The sequence below is a fragment of the Leptidea sinapis genome, chromosome 15 (genome assembly GCF_905404315.1).
Source record: "Leptidea sinapis chromosome 15, ilLepSina1.1, whole genome shotgun sequence".
NCBI classification, from domain to species: Eukaryota; Metazoa; Arthropoda; class Insecta; order Lepidoptera; family Pieridae; genus Leptidea; species Leptidea sinapis.
The window spans coordinates 240,623-264,015 of NC_066279.1; the positions used below are offsets into that span (position 1 = coordinate 240,623).

At 36.8% G+C, this 23,393-nt stretch overlaps 1 protein-coding gene across 1 annotated transcript in view; it reads left to right on the forward strand.

Annotated features, from left to right (window-relative positions):
• The first annotated feature begins 739 nt into the window (after positions 1–739).
• LOC126968371 (pikachurin-like) overlaps positions 740–23,393 on the forward strand; it is a 168,858-nt gene continuing 146,204 nt past the window's right edge. The window contains exon 1 of the mRNA XM_050813359.1: positions 740–900. The gene's annotated coding sequence lies outside the window, so the exon portion shown is untranslated. The remainder of the gene's footprint in view (positions 901–23,393) is intronic.

Below are 23,393 nucleotides of genomic sequence, written 5' to 3' on the forward strand. Positions count from 1 at the left end.
CATAATTCTTTTTTACTACCGCTGAAAAGGTACTAAATATGCAAATAATCCGGTCTCTACAGATTATATTATCTTCTTTGTTCTCCTAGTAAAAAGTCTGCGCATGATCACGCCATTCCTTCGCGTCATGAGCTTCTCTTTGGTACTGACTCCCCAGGTAACACGAGTCACAGGAGCAATGTTCACTCTTTATCCCCTAAAAATCTCTATCTGTACTATCTCCAGTATTTTTCATCCTCTCGTTTGAAGGCTTACTCCGTCTTTGTGATCTGCCAACTGCTTCATGATCTTTTTCGCATAAAAAACTAGAGAATAATTTATTGCAGTCTTGTCTCCAACGCACTTTCAACTCGATATTTTCTGTCCGAATTCAAAGACATTTTATTCTACTGACCCCATCACTTCTTCTTTAACTTATGAAACGCAAAATTATACATGTTTTGTAGGAGTAATTTAGTAAAAGTGCTGTTATTTTTCATGCTTTATCTAAATATAATATGTTATTTTAAATAGATACATCAGAATATATACCTAAAATATGTTATGGTAATTAAAGCGCAAGGTTTTGAAACGGGGAATGTATTTTGGGATCTTAAGATGTTCCTTCACCGATTCCTATGATCAATTTCACCCTAATTGTGAGCGAACAATGGGAAATGACCTTAACGTTTTATTGCGCATGCGTACAATTGCCCAGGGAAAAGTGTCATGGCAGGTCAGTGTACCTTCTGACGGCAGACGGCCGCGCGTTTATGTCCCCGTGTGTCTAATCTACCGATATAAAGACAATAATCATCAATCAAACCTTTACTTGTGAGTGTAGTGACGTATTCTGTAGTGTTTTCTGGTTTGAACTGGTGCGAACGAGCGCAATCCGGCTGTATCCAGTAATAACTAGTCGTAAGTAGTCCAAACTAGATTGTTTGACGGGGAGTGTAATTGGGAGCCGTATTCTGTGGTGCTTTTTGTGCGAGACGCTGGAGTGCCCCTCCAATGTTTACACGTTTTATTGATTTTGGAAAGTTTTAATGCTTTCTTACAGCTCATTGGTTAGATACCTTTCATCCCTACATTCTAATATATGTACAGGCAAATCCGTATACCTAGTTTAGATGACTTAGATGAATTGTAGACATAGATGCATTAAATTGTCCATTCGAAAAGAAGTGATTTTTCTATAACTATTAGGTTATGGAAAGGGGATCACTTCAGAGCCATAAGAATAACTTCTAATATTAAATTGTAGCTTCTGCATGCGGCTTTATATTTTATGAATTGAGTCTTGTCATTAAAATAATAATATCTAAAAAAAATATTAACTAAATACCTAATGGTACATAGAAGTTGCCGATGAAGCGAGCAACGTCACCTCTTTGTATGGTCATACTCATAGATATTATGTCCCACTATGTCATACTTATTCACTGACAGAGGTACCCACGTGCCAAATATTGGCTCACCTGTCAGATCTGAGAGGCATCAGGACAACTCGTTTATAGGTGTTTGTGAAGACGGACACCAGGAACCCATAATGTGGTTGAGATATAGAAACGTAAATCCTCTTAGGGTTTTAAAATCAATTTTAAACGTCAATATTTCCCAACCATATAGACCTATTTTTATTTTACATAACACAAATTAATTTACAAAGTTTTATTAAACATCTAAAATTAAAACATATAAATATCGCTTAAAGTAAAGTAATATTTGTGAAAATACATAATCAAGAATGATGTGAAAATGGACACCGCTCAGCGTATGATGTATCAAATGCTACAGCGCTGGTTTTCAGCGTAGGCCATTATGAGAGAACCCGCGCTGTGGGTTAGAAACGTTTGAAAAATTTTTAGTTACATACAGGATAACTCACACACTTAAAACTGAAAACCTACCCAATTACCACATTTTAAAAGATATTCTTCAGATCAAAAGAACTCAAGACTCAAAAGATTTATGAATACATGGAGGTAGGGTGCCATCCGTCCGGATTAATCCGGATATGTCCGGACTTTTGTACTCTAGTCTGGATTTTGTTCAGCTCTCGAACTTGTCCGGATTATATTTTAAATTAGATATAGTAATAAAACTACATATTAACTAATATCATATAAGCCTAAAGGCTTGTAAAAGAGAAACGAAATCTAAACGAGATCAATTAAAAAGTCCGGACTTTTATCGAAATTTCAAGCTTACAAATTAATAACTGGAGGCGATCGCTCCGTTTCCAATTACGTTGTAGGAGCTGCATAATATAACAAATACTTATGTGCTGATGAAAATTATCAACAGAAAATTAAAAAACGCTAAAGGAAAATAATCTATATTCAAGTAATTATTGATATTAGTCACTGAACCTTCCTTATAGCTTGTCGATGCTGACTATACTTCAATAAGGACTTCTTCTTAGGGTGTCCATCTTATGGAATTAGGCGATTATTAAAGACTTGGAGTTTGGATATCACGCCTCTGAACAGGTACGGCTTCTTACCATTTTTTTATATCTCGTAGAAATATAGGATTCTACTTCAAAATAGAAATTAGTTATTGGTGTTAGTTTGAGGTGTGTACTGCGAAGGTGAAATTTGATAGCAGGAAACGGGTTAAACCGCTCTGCAGAACACTCCGTGAATAAAGTGGTAGAAGGCAAATAATATCTCTCCGCAACTAAAATTGATCTAGCCGTTCACAGAACACTTGATCCCAGAAAGTATTGCACAAATGGTTTGAGCTCATACTTAGGTGCAATAGATCAGAGATGAGAGCAATACTCCTTTTGGCTGGACCTGCGATTGTAGAGCGCTAGAATGTGGGCCGGCAAAAGTACTGCCATGCTCTAATTATGATCCCTAGCTTCTTCGGAGCCTGCTTGGCATTGCCATCCAAATGACTTTCTTGTGTGGTCTTTCCAGGACGATACGACATGCTACCATCAAATAAAGCGCGTACACTTTTATAAAAGGCCGGTAACGCTCCTGTGACTCCTCTGGTATTGCAAGAGAATGTGGGCTGCGGTGATCACTAAACATCAGGTGACTCGAACGCTCGTTTGTCCTCCTCTACCGTAAAAATATGACCGCGAAATTGGACTTGAGATATTGACAACATTAATTATTATTAAGTTCTAAGAAATATAACAAAATTATTTGATTGCCGTTATTTCAAGAGTTCTTTCAATTCCTCATGGGTGCATAAAAACTATTCTTTAAACTAAAATATTTTTAAAAAACATCTACCATTTTTCTTTACAAGGAGATTCTTAAATGTAAGCAATGCTGTTTGTAACAGTTCGTGTTGTAAAGATGTCACTCTAAGTAACATCTTTCAGGAAACGTCGCGTAGGGAAGCTTGTAAGTGTGGCCTGAATTGCATACACTTGTCTCGTGAGGTAAAATTTACTGCACCCTCGTGACAACTGCCTACGATATTATTATTTTGTGGTTATAAACGTAGTACTTCGTAGTAAATGTTTATTTAATCAAAACAAATCTTATAACTATATTTACAATACTACGACTACATAAAATTAAAACTATCATTACGTGGAAGCGTACCAAGAATACTGGCAGCATTACCCCGTTGGATAGCAAGGCTGATCCGTTGACCGAAATAGCTGCCAGCGCTTGGGTTTCCAGTAGCCTTATTGAGGCGCGAAGATAGTATTTTGAACATTCTCCGCGCCTCTGGGCCCCACGGGCCAAGTGTCTCGACACCAAACGGCACAAAGATGTATGACTCACTGAGACCAACATATTTGCGACGCTTGCTGTCTTCGGCAGTCGAAGCAGCAGCTTCGTAGTTAATTTATCTGGTTTTAAATAAGTGCTGTTTTGAAGATCCACTATCGATTCTTATTAAATTCAATTTGATCCAATAGTGTAGATAAAAGTAACAACACGGGGATATGTTTAAAATATGAGTTTTTAGAATTATCTTCAACTTTATAGGGTTGACTCTATATATATCTTAATCAATTTGTCCATATATACATATCTTGACCTTCAGGCGTCGTTTGATTCTAGCAATGTTCATGCCGTACTTATTTCTGAGTCGTGGCTTAAGCCCAGCCTCCCTTCTTCCTCTTACTACCTTCCAGGCTACCACCTCCTTCGCAACGACCGTGTGGGTAGAGTTGGTGGCGGCGTTGCAATCTATCTTCGATCTCACCTTCCGTTTTCAATCATAAGTTCTTCTAGTGATTCCATGTCACAGAATGAAGTTGAGTACAAAAACCCTTCTTGGAGTATTCTACAGTCCTTCACTTAATGTCGATTATTTCTCTTCCTTTGATCATATCCTCGAGAAATTTGTACCACTATATGATCACTTGATTTTGATGGGTGATTTTAATACCTGTCTTCTTAAAGATGACCATCGTTCAAAAAAGCTTTTGTCCGTTACTGATTCCTGCAATCTCCATATCCTTCCTCTTACAGCCACCCACTTCTTTCCTCACTCCACTCCGTCTCTTCTTGACCTCATCATAGTCTCTAAGCCCGAGTATGTAAACTCGCATGGGCAATGCTCTGCGGATGCTTTTTCCTTCCACGATCTCATTTTTCTCTCCTATAAAGTACGCCCCCCTAAACGTAAACCCCAAATACTGATGCAGCGGAATTTTTCTGGGATGGATATGCAACGTCTTTCTATAGACGCACAAACTATTGATTGGGATGTCATTTTTAATTCTAATAGTATCAACGATAAAGTTGATATTTTTAATTCTTTGCTAATACAGCTGTATGATAAGCATGCGCCAGTTAAACCCGTGAAGATAAAGCATTTACCTGCTCCTTGGCTTACTGATGATATTAAAAAACTGCAAATTTCTAAAAATCGAGCTAAATCTATTTATAAGCATAATAACTCTGATCTTAACCGGGAAAAGTATATAAGATTAAGGAATCGTTGCAATACAATGTGCAGAGACGCGCAGCGACGCCATATCTACTCGTCTGTTGAGAACGGTGAAACCAGTAAAGTTTGGAAATTCCTAAGAACGCTAGGAGTTGGGAAGCAACAACATACAGTTTCCAATAATCTAAATATTGAACAACTTAATCAACATTTCTCTCAAAATTCATCTTTTCTTGACAATAACACTAAAGCTCAAACGCTTAAATCCCTATCCTTAATCCCAACCCCTGACTTTCCACCGTTCAACTTCTCTCCCTTCACTGATTCTGACGTTAAAAAAACCATTTTGTCTGTTACATCTAAGGCCGTTGGTAGTGATTGCATTAGTCGTAATATGATCCTTCCTATCATAGATATCCTAGTTCCTACAATCTTCCATATTCTTAATTTTTCTATAACGTCTGGCCAATTTCCTGTAGCCTGGAAAGACGCTAATGTTATTCCAATACCTAAAATTTCTAAACCACATAATCTTTCTGACTATCGCCCCATATCTATACTACCTTTTCTTTCCAAGGTTCTTGAACGCTTAGTCCATCAACAATTCTCTATATTTATTAATAAGCACAGTGTTCTTAACCCTCTCCAATCTGGTTTTCGTCCAGGACATAGTACGACTACTGCACTTATAAAAATTACCGATGATATCCGATCTGGCATGGATAAGCAACAGCTCACAATACTTACACTACTCGACTTCAGTAATGCCTTCTGCACTGTTGACTTTGATATTTTGCTGAGCATGTTGAGTTCTATTAACGTATCTCCAACAGTGATAGGGTGGTTTCGAAGCTATTTACGTGGGCGTCGGCAAAGGACTAAGATTGATGATAACACTTCAACCTGGTCTAACCTTTCCGCTGGAGTTCCACAAGGCGGTGTACTATCTCCTCTTCTTTTTGCAATTTTTATTAACTCTATAACTAAAAATTTAACTTCCTGGTATCATATGTATGCAGACGATCTCCAGATATACTCACAATCTTCTCTCGAGGGTCTGCCTTTAGCTATTAAAAACACTAACAAAGACTTAACTACAATCGTGGAATGGAGTACTGCCCATGGACTAAAAGTGAATCCGTCGAAAACTCAATGTATTATTGTTGGTAGCTCACAACTAACCCATAAAATTGAGTGGGGTAATCTACCTCCCATTTCTGTAGGAGGAACTCTTATTCCTTTTAGCTGCTCTGTTAAGAGCTTGGGCGTATTCATTGATCGGAATTTGTCTTGGCACCATCAATTAAAAGAAGTTAGTAGGAAGCTCTATGCTGCCTCTCACTCATTAAAAAAATTCCAAAATTTTCTTCCTATTCCCACGAAAACTTTACTCGCTCAATCCCTTCTCCTGTCCATTCTTGACTACGCTGACATTTCATATGTCGACTTAACCGAACTCCAGTTGGATAAGCTTGAACGATTGCAGAACATGTGTATTCGTTTTATATTTGGACTACGTAAGTATGACCACGTGTCTGAATTTCGCAAAAAGCTCAAATGGCTCCCTATCCGCTTGCGTAGAAATTTCCATATACTTATACATCTCTATCGTGTCCTATTTGATCCTAAAACTCCTATATATCTCAAGGAAAAATTTTCAGCATTAAGTTCTCACCAACTATATCTTCGGTCTGTTCATAATCTCTTGCTTTGTACACCTGTTCATAAAACTTCCTTTTTCAACAATTCATTTGCTGTGCAAGCTGTTAACCTATGGAATTCTCTTCCCTCTGAAATCAGAAAGGCTCAAACTCTCCAATCTTTCAAAACAACGCTCCATAATTATTATTTATTACTGTGACAATTTCAATACTAGTTCTTTTCTTGGAATTATTTACTGTATGTTTAAATTATATGCATATCGATAACACCACCTTCTGTTATCTTTTCAACTATAACTGATTCATTATAGGTTGCCTGGTAGAAATCGCTCTTAAGCGATAAGGCCGCCTATTGCTTTTTGTAGTCTCGATTTTTGTTATGTTTCATAATTTTGTGGTATGCAATAAAGATATATTTCATTTCATTTCATTTCATCTTATATATAAAATTCTCGTGTCACAATGTTCGTTCCCGTACTCCTCCGAAACGGCTTGACCGATTCTCATGAAATTTTGTGAGCATATTGAGTAGGTCTGAAAATCGGCCAACATCTATTTTTCATACCCCTAAATGTTAAGAGTGGTCCACACGAAATTTTATTTTTTTATTTTTTTGACATTTTTTTTTTAAATTTGTTGATTATGAGTCAGGATTAAAAAATACATACAACTTCAAATTTTCACTCATCTACGATCAACAGATACTTTTGTATCGCGATTTTAATAACGTTTGCTGGGTCAGCTAGTATATATATATATTCTCTGACTTTTTCTTTTATAATACTACATTATCTAGTTTTTTACTCTATTATTACTGTATTTTAATAGTTATTCATTTCTGCTAAACATGCTGTGTACACACCCTCGTGGAGTTGAAGTCTATCTTGTTTTTATCTGATAGTTTTTTTATTAATTATGTATTTGTTGTACTTAATTCTGTTGTGTGTGACTATTGAATAAATAAATTGAATATGTGCACGCTGTATATATTTATTAAATTAGTGATTTCATCGTTAAATGTACTGCAAAATATAATGTAGTTTGCCAGCACGCTCAGGCGAATATAAGAAGAACCCAGGATCTTGCAGAAGAGGTGAGTACCGGCTATTCCCTTTATTCCAATGATTTCTGTTCTGTTTATAAATGCAGTCCACTTAAAATTCAATGGCGCAACCACCACTATAGCCCGTATCGGCTCATTTGGCCTTGTCGTGCATAAAAAGTAAACTCTTAAAAGCTTTCTCACCAAAGCGCATAATAAAAACTGGAATTCTGCCAAAGATCAATGAAAAGAAGTATGATGAATTAAAATTATGAGATTTAGTACGAAATACTGCTATTAGAAGGATAAAAACTATACTATTAACATTACAAAAGCAAGATGACGAGCAAGTAGTGAAGCTGTGCACTGAGCTAGAGCTCCAGGGTCCGAGTTACGTGCAAATATGTATAATGATAAATTTTTATGTTTGTTTCCGAGGCTTGGATGTTTATATGATACTAGCTGACCCGGCAAACGTTGTTTTGCCATATAAAGTATAAGTCACGCGATAGTTTTATAAGTAATAAAATATTGCCTATATATAGCCTGTACATCATTTTGTTCTATTGTCAAAAGTTTTTGCAGCGCACGCAAAAATATGTTTTCGATTTTACACCTTGTGTTACAAAATAGCAATTTTATTACGGATCCCTAATTTTGAAAAAAAAAACATAGCCTATAGCCTTCCTCGATAAATGGACTACCCAACACTGAAAGAATCATTCAAATCGGACCAGTAGTATCAGAGATTAGCGCGTTCAAACAAAGAAACACTGCAGCTTTATAATATTATTAGTAAATTAGTAATTAGTATAGATTTATGTATGTGTGTATACTGTATTAAATACATCGTTGTCTTACACCCATAGTATACGGCTATGGCTATGTCTAATTTGGTGGTAGATAGACTCACACTACCAACTTAAAGGCCGGCAACGCATCTCTTGACCCCTGGTGTTGCTTATGTCCATGGGCGGCTGCCTTACCACGTTTCATCACGTAAGCCTATTGCCCGTTTGTCCCGTCTTAGATAAAAAATGTCGTCTTGTCACTTATTCTCACAAAAAGACTTACGTAAGTACCCCGAATAGAGACTTTATTGTTACTATAACCAATGACGTTTTATACATACTATAACAATTGGTGTTGAAACTATGAGGTACTTTAACAACTCTGTGACAAACAGTAATATAGTATTTTCTTTCATTAACGCGATTCTTACAAATTTAAATTAAACGCTTTTTAAAGGATTAAAATGCGTGTAATAGTAACTGGTTTTTTTTTCATTTGTTTTTGCGTAAAAGTTACGTTTTTAATTTAATTAACCCGACATTGACAGGCATGTGAACAGTAGCCCCTTGAAACGTGTTGTGAAAAGGTAAATAGTAAAAATATAACTTTTACGCAAAAACTAATGTAAAACACAGTTAGAATTACACGCGTTTTGATCTTTGAAAAAGTATTTTATTTAAACAGTAACACCTTTAAAAACGATATTATTTCGATCCTCGTTTAGCATGAGAATCTCATCTAGCTAGATCCCTCCCAATAACAAAGCGGCTTGATCAAACCTAACCTCAATAGGCTCAATCTGAACTCGTAATATAATCCATAAGCTATCGGTGATTTATTCATTACTTGCTTGATAAAACAATTTGCTGGATACTACGAAATAGTTACATAACTTTCGTGAAAATGTTTTGCTTGTAACAAACTTTTTAAAATTAGGAAAGCATAGTTACTAGCAACTTAGTGGTTATATTCTCTTTGGTTACTAGCATCAATGAGTATGTCACTTGACAATCATGGTAATCAGAACCACAACCTTTTTGAAGTACAGTAAGTTTTTATCACAAATCAAATCTGAAATACGTTATAGCACTTAGTTCGTTTAAGTCAAATAAATAACATATCTAAAGTTTACTTTACTATTATATAAAAAGTATTGCTAAATGAGAAAAAGTGGCAAGAGCCTCATTGCCACTCTTTGAAATGAAATAGCTTTGACGTTTTGCAAATTATTGTAATTAATTTTTTTTTATGTGACGTGAGTTAAGAAATACTCAACTTACACAAGTTTTTTATGGAATAGGAGGACAAACGAGCGTACGGGTCACCTGGTGTTAAGTGATCACCGCCGCCCACACTCTCTTGCAACATCAGAGGAATCACAAGAGCGTTGCCGGCCTTTAAGGAAGGTGTACGCGCTTTTCTTGAAGGTACCCATGTCGAATCGTCCCGGAAACACCGCACAAGGAAGCTCATTCCACAGCTTTGTAGTACGTGGAAGGAAAACCGCACTGTGGAGGACCGCCACACATCCAGATGGTGGGGATGATATCGTAACTTGTGGCGTGTCAAAATAAATTAAAAAAACACCATAAGAGTTGTTGAGTGTGTACAATAGATGCATCGAACCACACAAACTGTAAATAAAAAAAATAGCAATCATTACAATGAATAACTATAATGATATGTATGAGTATTAATATGCAGCGTGTTACAAAATTTCACGTAAAAATATAATTAATTTTCAAACCCAAAAATTTCAAAGTACTGGGCAAATGAGACTTGACATCTTATCTCTCAAGGTGACGAGCGCAATTGTAGTGCCACTCAGATTTTTTTTTCAAGAATCCTGAACGTCACTGCATTGTAATGGACAGGGTGTATCAATCACCATCAGCTGAACGTCCTGCTCGTCTCGTCCCTTATTTTTATAAAAAAATATCAACCTCATTTCAGATTGTTAAACAGAAAGAGCTACGTACCTATTGTACCTCATAAATTTCTATTTTTCATTCATAAATGTTTGCTACCTCAATACAAGGATATCATTATACTCAAGTACTGGCTTCCGAATCGTCAAGTTGGAAAAAATGGTTATGTGAAGGACAGAGTGTATTTCTCCGATTGACCAACGGTTGCAGAGATGGAACAGTATGTTGGATCGGTTTTCGCTTCAATAACACCGACGACGGTTCGAAATGCCACACAAGGTGGAGCACACTTTGAGCTGTTTCTGTAAATTTGACGTTTATTATGAAAGAGTAAGTGTTCGTGTAGGTTATTTCGTTAGGTTAGGTCTCTTAAAATTTATATCGTTCCGCGAATTAGGTAGAAATATAGGTAAATTATGCGTAGTTTCCTATTTAATTTCACTCAAATAGGACTACAGGCCTATTGCTATTACCACCTCTTGGTATACCTTGAGGGTCACCAGTTGATCAACGACCGGCAGTACGGCTATCGCCATGGTCGGTCGACTGGCGATCTTCTGGTATACCTAACACATAGATGGGCGGCGGCTATTGAAAGCAAGGGGGAAGGCCTGGCAGTTGGTCTGGATATAGCGAAGGCCTTTGATCGTGTATGGCACAAGGCGCTCCTCGCAAAACTTCCATCATTTGGGCTTCCCGAGAGCTTATGCAAGTGGACCTCCAGCTTCCTCACTGGGCGCAGCATACAGGTCGTTGTCGACGGTTATTGCTCGAATCCCAAGACCGTGAACGCTGGAGTGCCCCAAGGCTGTGTGCTATCTCTCACGCTGTTTCTTCTGCATATCAATGATATGTTGGACACCGCCAATATGCATTGCTATGCAGACGACAGCACTGGTGATGCCGTATACACGGGCCATGCAGGTCTCTCTCGGGAAAACGTCGAGCAGTGCCGGGAGAAACTTGTGTCTTCTATCGAGTCCTCTCTCGAGAAGGTCGCGGAATGGGGTAAGTTGAACCTTGTCCAATTTAACCCCCAGAAGACTCAAGTTTGCGCGTTTACCACTAAAAAAACCCCATTTGCCGTATCACCGCTCTTCGAGAACACTTCCCTTAAAGCCTCGCCTAGTATCGGAATACTGGGTCTCGAAATCTCGAGCGATTGCCAATTCCGTGGCCATCTGGAGGGCAAAGCCAAATTGCTTCGAAGAAACTGGGCGTCATAAATAGAGCACGGCAATACTCCAAGCCGGCCCACATTCTAGCACTCTACAAAGCACAGGTCCGGCCTCACATGGAGTATTGCTGTCATCTCTGGTCTGGCGCAACCCAGTATCAGCTCGATCCATTTGACCGCGTGCAAGGCAGAGCAGCTCGAATTGTCGGGGACCTAGCGCTCTGTGAACGGCTGGATGACTTGACGTTGCGTAGAGACGTCGCTTCATTGTGTGTCTTCTACCGCATTTATTACGGGGAGTGTTCCGAAGAGCTGTTCAACCTGATTCCTGCCGCCGAATTTCACCTTCGCACGACACGCCACAAGTTACGATATCATCCCCACCATCTGGATGTGTGTTGGTCCTCCACAGTGCGGTTTTCAAGGAGCTTTCTTCCTCGCACTACGAAGCTGTGGAATGAGCTTCCTTGTGCGGTGTTTCCGGGACGATACGACATGGGTACCTTCAAGAAAAGCGCGTACACCTTCCTTAAAGGCCGGCAACGCTCCTGTGATTCCTCTGGTGTTGCAGGAGAGTGTGGGCGGCGGTGATCACTTAACACCAGGTGACCCGTACGCTCGTTTGTCCTCCTATGCCATAAAAAAAATGCACATCAGTGAAAATAATAATACTTTTTTTATATATTTGGGGTATGTTATACAGCGTTACTTCGCTTATTAAATATTGTGAATGGATTCGTTATAACGCCCCATTTAACTCCTTTCAGCTTTGCGGGTAGTATTGTAACATCGTGTATAATATAACTTTAAACTTTAACAACATAGGTAGATCCAGCCACCACAAGTAGCGCCCACTCAGGAGAATGGCCATCGGCTCTTTCGAGAATAGGTTCTTTTGGGAAGCAAACCCCAGCGACGTCGGCAGAGACGTAGCTTTATTGAGTGTCTTCTGTCACATTTATCACAGTGTTCCGAAGATCTGTTTCACCTGATTCCTGCCGCCGAATTCTACCTTCACATTACACGCTACAAATTAGAATATCATTCCCACCACCTGGATGTGTGGCGTTCCTCCACAGTGCGGTTTTCAAGGAACTTTCTTCCACATACCACATGCTGTGGAATGATCTTCCTTGTTTCGTACACCTTCCAGCCTGCAACGCTCCTGTGATTCCTCTGGTGTTGCGAGAGAGTTTCGGCGGCCGTGAACACTCAACACCGGGTGATCCGTAGTTTGTCTCCTTTTCTATAAAAAAAACATATATAACTCCACAGTGCGGTTTTCAAGGAGCTTTCTTCCACGTACTACAAAGCTGTGGAATGAGCTTTCTTGTGCGGTGTTTCAGGGACGATACGACATGGGTACCTTCAAAAAAAGCGCGTACACCTTCCTTAAAGGCCGGCAACGCTCCTGTGATTCCTCTGGTGTTGCAAGAGATTGTGGGCGGCGGTGATCACTTAACAACAGGTTACCCGTACGCTCGTTTGTCCTCCTATTACATAAAAAAAAAATACATACTCACAGCGTACAGTGAAGTCCTATGCATGATAATAATTATATTACATAAATAAGGAACTCACTTCAACATAACAGAATTAGTTAGGTAATAAAATGATTAAAAAGACAAGATTTTATATTTTATCAAAATCTAGTTGATTTATCTTTTTACGAATAATTATATATATCTACAAAGAGTTTATAAAAATACTCTATAAGAAACAGAAATATCTTCACATTCTAAGTCGATCTTACAATAATAATAAATCTTTATTTAAGGTAACAAGCATACATTCACCAGTGGGAGGTTCCTTTGCACAGGATGCCGGCTAGATTATGGGTACCACAACGGCGCCTATTTCTGCCGTGAAGCAGTAATGTGTAAGCATTACTGTGTTTCGGTCTAAAGGGCGCTGTAGCTAGTGAGATTACTGGGCAAATGAGACTTACCATCTTATGTCTCAAGGTGACGAGCGCAATTGTAGTGCCGCTCAGAATTTTTGGGCTTTTCAAGAATCCGTAGCGGCACTGCATTGCAATGTAGGGCAGTATCAATTACCATCATCTGAACGTCCTGCTCATCTCGTCCCGTATTTTCATAAAAAAATAATATAATTTACATTTTACATTGACAGCCGCATTAGTCTCCCGGACTGTGTCGCAGTCATCAGCGCCCAGACTCCAGACAATTTTGATTATGCTTACAACACGGACTAGTAAAAGAAGAAGGACACCGCGCCGTGATATTAGCAAGTGAAGCACCTTTATGCTAGTGTGTGTGCGGTTACGGGGTATACCAGTAACACAATTTTTTCTCCCTTAAATAATCATATATCCACAAACCCTTTTATATTATTGTTTTTACACTTTTTCACAACGCACGACGGATTTTTATACTATTTTATTGCGACGCAAACTGATCTGTCACAGACGATGGCAAATCTCATAATGGCGGCCGATCGGCTTGTATTAGTATATGATGTAGTAGGATATGCATGCGTGGGGCTATGTATTTACACGTTTACCGGCTTGTTTTGGTGCCTCACTGTTATGTAAGGTGACGACACGGAGTCCTTATTTTTTTGCTCGTCCGTGGCTTACAATAATAAATGGAATACAAGAAAACTAAAAATAAGCATTGGTATGTGTGTGAGTGTGTGATGTGTGTGTATATGTGGGTTTACTCGCATGTATGAACTAGATCAATTCTTCAACTTTATGGTATGTAAGTTATGTAACGTTTCAAATCAGAAGTCCATCTAGTTGACTCGATCTCAATAAAAAGGCGGCTTAATCAAACGTAACCTCAATAGGCTCAATCTGAGTCCACACAATATGAATATAATCCATAAGCTATCGGAAATTTATTCATTGCTGTCGCCCTCGTGGCGTGCTACGATCGCTGCAAGCTTCAAAGCATTTTGTCCATAGTAAAATTAAAAATAGAAGACGTTTTTATTAGAAACAATATAATACTTATATATATATATATTTTTTTTATGATAATAAGGGAAGAGACGAGCAGGACGTTCAGCTGATGGTAATTGGTCCGCCCTGCCCATTATAATGCAGTGCCGCTCAGGATTCTTGAAAAACTCAAAAATTCTGAGCAGCACTACAATTGTGCTCGTCACCTTGAGACATAAGATGTTAAGTCTCATTTGCCCAGTAATTTCACTAGCTACGGCGCCCTTCAGACCGAAACACAGTAATGGTTACACATTACTGCTTCACTGCAGAAATAGGCGCCGTTGTTGTACCCATAATCTAGCCGGCATCCTGTGCAAAGGAGCCTCCCACTGGTAAACAGTTAACTAGTATATAAAACTAATAATCAATATTAATTTATTTTAATTAATGACATAAAATTATATTTCAAATTATTTACAAATGACTTAATAATTAATAACGCTATTTATATAAATAATATTATAATAAAACTTAAATAATCTAACAAAATTAATTAATTACAAATTGAAAATATCATTAAGATCGCTATCGGCAGGTAAGGTGCCCATGAAGCTGGCAACGTTACCTCTTTGTATAGCCAAACTTATCCTTTGATAGAGGTACGTACCAGATCTTGGGTCACCTGTTAAATCGGTTAGGCGCCTGGATAGCTCTTTTACGAGTTAAATAAAATACTTACAATACTTCATATTAAGGAATTCTTTTGAACATTCTCAGTGCCCCTGGCCAAGTGTCTCGAAACCAAAACATAAAACGGTTAATAAAATTCTCATTTGATCAATAAAACAATTTCGACTTGAATATAAATACTCCAAGTGTAAAATACTAAAACGCAATGATAAGAATGATTAAAACCATTTGAAATTTTGATTACTTCAAATTTAGTCTGCAAATCTCTCAGGAAGAATGAGACGGAAGCAATTACAGCAGAGAAAATCCGACTGGACGCTGTTGCTCGTCTAGGCCAACGTCCAATAGGCTGTAAAAATTGGACCCTATGGTATTACAATTAAGAATAACTATTGCCTATTGTTATAAGTTCTCTTGAGCGTAAATTCCGCTTAAATTTGTCTTTAATCTATTCGACACGTGTTTCGCCACTACACAAGGCATCCTCAGGAGATGTTAACTCGCCAAATCCTGGCACGATATTGAATTGAATGAGCCGGAAACAGTGCTGAGGATATTAACGTGAAGACTAACCAGTGGTAATTTTAATACGTCATGTCATTACTTACACTCCGCGGCTAGCTCCTACCCGCGACGTCTTCACATAAGGAAGGTTCATATCAAACATTAAAATATTTACCGCTCTAACACTAAACAATAAGATGAAACCTACTAAGATTACGAACTTCTACAGTATAAAATGTTTATTTTATAATATACTAGCTGACCCAGCAAACGTATTGCCGATATTAAAATCGCGATACAAAAGTAACTGTTGATCGTAGATGGGTGAAAATTTGAAGTTGTATGTAATTTTTGATGCTCACTCATAATCAAACAAATTAAAAAAAAAAATCAATAAATTAAAAAAAAAAAAATCGTGTGGACCACCCTTAAAATTTTGCGGGATGAAAAATAGATGTTGTCCGATTCTCAGACCTATCCAATATGCACTCATAATTTCATGAGAATCGGTCAAGCCGTTTCGGAGGAGTTCAATGTTTAACACATGACACGAGAATTTTATATATTAGAAGATAATACACTGGCCTTCAAAAGTAAGTATCACACTTTTAAAATTGGGATAACGTTTTTAGTTCACATGATATACTTTCGAAATAAAAAGGACTCCAAAGAGAATTTAATTTTGTACATTTTGTATAAACTTTATAGTCGGTAACCTTCTTTTAAGAATTGGCTGAAAAAAAACTTCAAAAACAAAACCATTCCTTTTTCAAAGTGGACGTTTCCGATTTACAATTTTACCATTCACATTTTTCTTTCTGTTTTAAATTTTTTTCAAGATCGATGGGTCTTGTTTTAAAAAAAATATTTTTATGTCTCGATTCTCCCTTTACACTTCTGATGGAAGGCGAAGTGTTTACAGGCGACCTGGTGAGCGATACCTTCAAGCCTGCATCTCAGAAAGAGTCCAATACGGTGGAGGCAGTGTACATGTATGGGCTGGCATATCTTCAGAAGGTCGCACAGAGCTAGTAGCCATAGAAAATGGCACCCTGACTGGATAAAGATATGCTCAAGAGATTCTCAATGAGTATGCAGGGCCGTATTTAGCAAATATGGGTGATGGATCGATGCTGATGCATGATAATGCCCGGCCACACACGGCTCATATCGTACAAGAGTATTTTCAGGAGGTCGGTATCAGCGTGATGGCTTGGCCATCAAGAAGTCCTGATCTCAACCCGATTGAACACGCCTGGTATCAGCTTGGGAGGCTAGCCAGAAATCGCAGACCACCACCTACTACCCTCAGGGCACTAAAGCAGGCCCTGGAAGAAGAATGGGAGAATATTCCCCAACATCGGCTCCGAAACCTAGTGTTCAGTATGCCAAACTGGCTCGAAGCTGTAATCAGAGCTCGAGGAGGCAATACCAGTTATTAAAAATTAAATAACATGTAATACATTTTAGTTGAATTTTTTTACACGAAACTAAAAATGTCTATTTTCATTGTTTTATCTTTTTTAAGTTAAAAATGTTACTAATGTATAATTTTAGTTTCTAAGAATTAAAGCCTATAAAATTTGCAACAAAACGTTATTAATCTTAAATCTCTACCTTCTATAGTTAAGAAAAAAAAATAATTTGAAAAGTGTGATACTTTTGCAGGCCAGTGTATATTTATCTTACAAAACAACTTAAAAAGTATAATATTATTACAGATTACTAAAAATAAACATCTTAAAGACACAATTAATTTAAATATTATTATAACTCCGAATAAATGATAGTGAACATTAATCAAAAAATCTCATTACTTTGAAGTTATCAGAATTTTTTCCATCAATAACAGTGGACCCATCTGTAATAACAATTTGAAGTTTTATGCCGGGTAAGAAATTGAAAATGCCTGGAGTTGTAGAATTACGTGCTGATGTTACAAGGGGAGATTTTTTATAAAGGCAAGTGCACATTGTAGACTCAGTATTATATTTTGTGGTAGAAACTTCTCGTGCAGTGCCTTCTTGTAGAAATTGACCAAAAAGCTCTCCTACGTTTAAATATGCGAGCAGTAATGTCGTATGAATATTTTTTCTACCGTGTGCTTAATCATTATTTTTGTTTTAATTTAAAAACTATACTTAATGGCCTTTTACCAGTTATACTCAAACTATGTCAGAGTCTTTTTTCATCTGAAATTATTTATTCAAAGTTTTTTTATTATTTATCTTTTTAAGTTTAAGATCTTTTAAAATTTTATTTTCAATAAGTGATGTCACATCCTATTTTGAAAAAAAATATTTGAATTTATAAAAAACAAAGTAGAAAGTATAAAAAACAACCAATTTATAGTAACATATCAATTTCATTTTAATCAATTGGATACTCAACATTACTTTAATCAATTTTCATCCTCTACTTATTCCTGTACTAAAATTTGCTAAACCTTACCTAACAAGTTTAATAATTGTTTTGTATAACAAATGAGTTGTTACATCCGCTTCCAATATACTAATCGTATTCAAACACAAAGCATTTAATGATAATAAAGTTTGGGAGTTAATTGCCCTAAAGGATTTGAAATTTCAATTACTCTTAGTAATAATATAAATGCAGCAATGTAAATTAAAAATAATTAGTTGACATTTTGTTTTTTTTTTAAGTGTAAACTTTTTAAGCCGAGGTGAGCGATTTTTGGTAGGGGTAAAAGTTATGTGTTTGCGTCACAATTGGCTTCGTGTTGTTGGTACTGACTAGTTTCAGACCAATCGGAAGTCTTCTTCAGGCTGAGTACTAGTGTGTCGCGCCCACTGCGCTGCGTTGTTGAGCTTGCAGCGCGCCTTAAGGCGACACTAAATGCCGGCGACCTTGAGCGATATGAGTTCACGGCTCCTATGTCACAAAGCCAATATTTTCAAAATTCTTGGGTCGAAAATGTTACATTTTAACAGGCGTAAACTGCTTAGCTGCTTACAATCCTCATTATTGATTACTTACTAATCTAAATAAATGTACCTACATAAAAAAGTAAAATCTAAAAGAACAACTTTTATGATAATAGTATACTAAACAAATGCATGATGCCGAGAAAAAACTTGCTTAACTGCAAAGAAAACTGGTAGTTCATAATAGCTCTGGAGTGCTAACTTTTTTTGAGTAAGACTTAAGGGTATGTGTAACAGGATAAAGTAGTGTTCATAGCTCCAAATCGTATACTTTCACCACAAAACTTGTCTAAAAACACCTTGTTTGCATGTTTTCTGTTTACCCTTCGCCTTAACAGGGCGCGGGGTGTGTTGGGGATCAGTGATTATGAATGCGGGGAAATCGATGCTTTAATATCATATTTGGTATTCACGAGGTGACTATGATGGTCTCTATTGACGTGCGCGCTGCGGCCCCAATAACGCAGAGATAGAACGGAGGAGGCCGCGAACTCATATATAACTCACCCTGATAAAGGACTTCCTATAGGTACTACCAACACCGATTGATCATGATTGAAGCCGTTTTTAATATAAAAAACTGATAATGTCTTACGAAAGTTATAATATTTTAATACCATAAGATCTTCTCAATATGGCGTACGGCAAGTAAGATTCAATTAAATCAATAATCGACGAATCACCACAAGGGCACCCGACGACACACGACATAAGCATTAACATTTAAGCGAACATGACGAGACGTCTTATAAGAATAGGTACGCAAGGGTAAAAGTAAAGTAATGCTGGATGAAAGTTCTATAAGAACCATTCATACTATTGAACAAAAGCGACAAATCGCACATGTCACTTCGCCCTAATCTCCCCGCTATTCACCCCTAGATGTTGCCACGTCACTTGGGGCACAGAAAAGTAATAGTGACTTGTAGAGTTACTCGTATAGTTTATTATTCTTTGTTCAATATTGAATGTCACTATTTCGTTGTGACTAGGCCATTGCTGTCTTTAAAGAGGTCTTTTACTCAATGCTCTATGACTTGTGTAAGTACTTTTATTTTTAATCTCACTTTTTAAATTTGTTTAAGTTGGAGGCTATAAAGTAAAATACGATAATCAGTAACTAATAAAATAATCTAATATATAAAATTCTCGTGTTATGGTGTTAAACTTTGAAACTCCTCCGAAACGGCTTGACCGATTCTCCTGAAATTTTGAGTGCATATTGGGTAGGTCTGAGAATCGGACAACATCTTTTTCATCCCCCTAAATGTTAAGGGTGGTCCACACGAATTTTTCTTTTAATTTTTATGACATTTTTTTTAATTTTGTTTGATTATGAGTCAGCATTAAAAAATACATATAACTTCAAATTTTCACCCATCTACGATCAACAGTTACTTTTGTATCGCGATTTTAATATCGGCAATACAACGTTTGCTGGGTCAGCTAGTATATGAATAAAAAGATTTCAACGTGCAAAGACTAAGTAAAATATACCTGCACATAATTTTGACATTTGCAGTTATCTTATATCTAAATGCGCAAAATGCAACAGTTATTTCGCAAGGAATTACTACCTATACATTCAAATTACCTTCTTATTCAAATTTCTATGACTTGACATAACTATTTATTATTTCGCACCAAATCTCCCGGCAGTTGAAAAGTGACGTACGTACTCGTAGCTCAGCGGAAGAGTGTTTGAAAAAAATTTTAGTACAAATTAAATTTAAAGATTGAAAAGAATCATTTTTGGAAAAAGAACAGACCCGGGGGTATATAAGCCGTACTAAGCGTGGCGTATGGCAGTTTTAGTTCAGACTCGAAAGTGAAAAGGAGAAGAAGGAAGAGACGAAGAAGTAGTGAAAAGTGGAAAGTGAATAAGTGAGGAGAAGATAGAGAGAACGAGTGTTCGGTGCGGTGTGATCAGCTGTAGGCACCGCCATCTGCAAGAGGAACAGCGACAGATCGGCAAAATGCAAGTTCGTCGAAGTGGACGCAAATAAAGGCTCGTTCCTTTAAGCTGTGAATTACTTTCCAATCCCTGACCCACACTCGTGACAATATTAACAAGCCACCAATCGCCAATCAACTTTAATTCATTTAATTTAACTCTCGAAGTAATCACTGATCACACACCATCAAATGCGACAACAACGATGATTATTATCATTAAAAAATAAACAAAAAGAGAAACACAACACACCACTAAAGTTGCCACATTTTTTCCAATACACGATGCCTTTTTCCACCTTCAAACGTCAAAAGGTGATATGGAAAAGATTCAAATTGCGAGGGTTTCAGAATGAACGTGAGTGCTTTGTTTTTATGTCTGCCTTTTGTTTCCTACGAAACTTCTCGCCGCATAAAAGCCCTTTCGTTGATCACGCCGTAAAAGGTCTGTAATTATTATTCCGCTTGAAAAAATGCATATGTGAATACACCACCATTCTTGAGATATTAAATATAAAAAATGTTTTAATATCATCATATCGAAGTGAAATAAAAATAGAATCAGAAGTGGGATAAAAGATTGGCAACGATTTAAAAATGTTGATGATTTTTATAATATACTAGCTGACCCAGCAAACGTTGTATTGCCATATTTAGTAATTAAAAAAAAATTGAGGCATAAAAAATTGATGCAACCGATTCTCAGACTTACCAAATATATCGTGCTACAGTTATTGTAATCGATCGGATTTGTGGATGGAACAGAATAATATAAAAATAGCGATACAAAAATAGTTGTAGATCGAAGAAGGGCGAAAAGTTTAAGTTGTATGAATTTTTCAATGCTGAATCTAAAATAAATATAAAAATCAATTGTACTAAAATAAACAATACATATTAAGGTGTGTGTCACCCTTGTCATTTAGGGGTATGAAAAATACATGTTGGCCGATTCTCAGACCTACCCGATATGCACAAAAAATTTCATACAGATTGGTTAGGCCGGAGGAGTTTGGTAACAAATACCGGGACACGAAAATTTATATCAGATTTAGTACTAATGTAGTTTGGAGAAGAAAGGCCAGTAAGTACATTTAGTAAGACAATTTTGAATCTCGAAAGTGAATTCAGGGCTGATAATATCAAATTCGTATTCTCCAATGTCGACTATAATAGTAACGCCACACTTTCTGGTGCGGAATGATTTGAACTGCTCCCTGTGGTCAAATAATCAAAAACTTGAATAGAGAATACGAAATTGTAGACTCGACCGTTTACTTTAGAGATGCATGAGTTCGTTTGTGTTCGAAATTCGATTAATGTTTTACTGAATGCATCTACAGGTCAGATTGTTACAAGTTCTAGAAGCGTCTTTACCGACCGCCAAACTGTATGCCAGTTTCTAGAGAAAAATCAAAGTAGGTATGCTATTTTTCGTACTTGTATTATTATTATAATTATTTGGTATGTCTATCTATCTTTATTAAAAACCCAGTTCTTATTACCGTTATTATAAAAAAAATTCATTATTTTAAGTTAAAATTATACAATTAAAGTCTTTTTGTTTGTAGATACAAATTTTAATTCCATTTCAAACCAAAGACGTCCACTGCTCAACAAAGGTCTCCCCATAGATTGCCATGACATTTTTTACATTAGTGCTACCATTTATTAAATTTTAATAATCAGTAGGTATTTAGAATAATATAATAAACTTGTTCTGCCTACTACTTGGTTAAGTCTGTGGTGGGCGATGTTAGTGCTTATGCAACATACAAAAATATACAAAACAAATGTATTATGAATTTCAAAAGAAACTGATAATAACCGTTTACGTGGCAAATGTTGCTATGACATACAATGACGTTCAATACAATAATAGAACGTCATTGATGACATAGATGACTTCCTTCTGATACTATAGACTATAGAGCGATCGCCCTCAGGCTATTGAATTAATGAATTTTATTGTAGCGAATTTTTATTAAGTTGAGTTTTTTGGGCATGTTCATCTCAGGTATGGGCCAAGGTAATTTTAGACGTTCAAGAAGCGGTTTTAAGTCCTATTTTGAATAAACATATTTGAATTTGAATACCTCTAGGCACGGTAAGTATACCCGTTTGGACCCCGTACTGATAGTATTATGCAAATATTATTTAAATAAAAGCCACCAGATACAAAGATATGCATTTATAAAAACATAAACGGAGGATATGTAGACATTTGCATTCGTTTGTCGAACTGAGAAGGTTTTATTTGATTCTCTTTGTTGACTGAATACTGTTTGACAATGACAAGTGACCATAGATAATTCATCCTAGGATGAAGTATATACCTGGATGGGACATGTAAATAATAATACCGTGCTTGAATGAGATAAAAAAACTATAAGGAATTAACAGGGGGAAAAGAAAGTCTTTTTCAAAGTTTATTTTTTATTTGTAGGTCGCCTCCGTGTACCTTTATTTTTTTATCACAGCTACCAATTATAACTCTACTCAATTCAAATAGCAATAAGTAATTAGTGTTCACACAATTTCTTCAAGGGCCTAGATACCTGACTAGCGGGCGAGTCAAAGCAGTACAGAAATCATTATGTCTGTATGTGTACTTCAATATAGATATGTTTGTGTGTGTGTTTCAGCTTGATTCAAAGTGAGAGAGTGCGTTGATTGCCAGCGTCTAGGGCTCTTGTCCACGCCACAAATTAAATAGGATAGGGCTGACGCTTACAATTCTTGCTGTTCCTATGAATGTTAATATTTTTATGGTTTGATGTTTGATTTTTACAAAGAGTTAAGTAAGTTTTTCCTGTAAGGTGGTTAACTTTAAAACTAATATATACAAATATTATGTATATAACGAATGTTATTTATGCCTACCTTTAAAGTGTGTTTTAGGAACTCTATCAAAAAGGAATAATACAGGCCTTAAGTGC